Raw genomic sequence first — 1,985 nt, 5'->3', positions numbered from 1 at the left:
GCATTGTCTCGTCGTTATACTATGCTTTCACAACTTGACTTTAAAATATTTGGTTTGGAGACCATCAAAGATCAATATGTGCATGATGTTGAATTTCAAGATGTATTGCAGAATTGTAAGGAAGGGAGAACTTGGAACAAGTTCGTTCTTAACGATGGATTTGTGTTTCGTGCTAACAAGCTATGCATTCCAGCTAGCTCAGTTCGTCTTTTGTTGTTGCAGGAGGCGCATGGAGGAGGATTAATGGGACACTTTGGCGTCAAGAAGACGGAGGATATACTTGCTACACATTTCTTTTGGCCAAAGATGAGATGGGATGTTGAGCGTTTTGTTGCTCGTTGCACTACATGTCAAAAAGCTAAGTCACGACTCAATCCTCATGGTTTATATATGCATTTGCATGTACCTAGTGTTCCTTGGGAGGATATATATATGGACTTTGTTTCAGGTTTACCTCGAATAAAGAAGGGGAGGGATATCATATTTGTTGTCGTGGATAGGTTCTCGAAAATGGCACACTTTATACCATGTCATAAAAGCGATGATGTTGTTAATGTTGCTGATTTGTTCTTTCCTGAAATTATTCGCTTGCATGGTGTGCCAAATACTATTGTTCCAGATCGTGATACTAAATTTCTTAGCCACTTTTGGAGATGTTTATGGGCTAAGTTGGGGACTAAACTGCTTTTTAGTACTACTTGTCACCCCCAAACTGATGGACAAACTGAAGTAGTCAATAGAACATTGTCTACTATGCTTAGGGCTGTTTTGAAGAATAACAAGAAAATGTGGGAAGAATGCTTGCCTCATATTGAATTTGCTTGTAATCGTTCATTGCATTCTACTACTAAGATGTGCCCTTTTGAAATTGTGTATGGTTTCCTACCTCATGCACCTATTGATTTGGTGCCTCTTCCATCTTCGGAGAAGGTTAATTTTGATGCTAAAGAACATGCTGAATTGATTTTAAAAATGCATGAGTTAACTAAGGAAAACATTGAGCGTGTGAATGCTAAATATATACTTGCTGGAGATAAGGGTAGAAAACATGTTGTGTTTGCACCTGGAGATCTTGTTTGGTTACATTTGCGTCAGGATAGATTTCCTAATTTGCGCAAATCAAAGATAATGCCACGTGTTGATGGTCCTTTTAAGGTGTTAGAGAAAATAAATGATAATGCATATAAACTTGAGCTGCCTGCAGATTTTGGTGTTAGTCCCACTTTTAACATTGCAGATTTGAAGCCTTATTTGGGTGAGGACGATGGACTTTCGTCGAGGACGACTTCATTTCAAGAAGGGGAGGATGATGAGGACATCAATACCATTGTTACACTCACAACCCCTGCTGCTATACATACTGGACCAATTACTAGAGCTCGCGCACGCCAATTGAATTATCAGGTACTTTCGTTTCTTGGTAATGATTCTAATGTTCATGAGAATATGATGCTGCCTAAATTGGATACATTTGTTTTGCTCACAAATGAAGGGCCTAGCTTGGACAAGAAAGATGAACCTTGGAGCAAGTTCAAGCATGGAGATGATGGCATGCGCAAGGGGATCAAGAATGGAGTTACAAGTGATGATTTCAGGACTTTGAAGCCACCATAAGGAGTGCATGAAGCCTTGGACGAAATATACAAGATGCCACTTCATAAATTTTGTCCAGAGGCTATTTTAGGTGTTGTGCCACCTTATTATTGGGCCAAGCCCATGTATTTTCGAAATACTTAAGCATAGGCTGTTTTTAGAGTCCGTATGTGTGGGGAAACAAGAGTTAGGGTTGGTTTCGGACCCCTCCTCCAAGGGCCACAAAATCTCCCCTCTTCCTCCATATATACAGCCCTTAGGGCATCGTTTAGACTTTGGGTTTTGTTTAGATTAAAGTTCGCCATAGCTGCAACTTCGCGTACTTCGTTTGTGTTCAATGACAAGACAAAGGCGTCACAGAACCCCATCTTGATCAATAAAGCTTTCATCTT

This window comes from Triticum dicoccoides, chromosome 3A, assembly GCF_002162155.2.
Source record: "Triticum dicoccoides isolate Atlit2015 ecotype Zavitan chromosome 3A, WEW_v2.0, whole genome shotgun sequence".
NCBI lineage: Eukaryota > Viridiplantae > Streptophyta > Magnoliopsida > Poales > Poaceae > Triticum > Triticum dicoccoides.
This window is presented reverse-complemented; position numbering follows the sequence as displayed.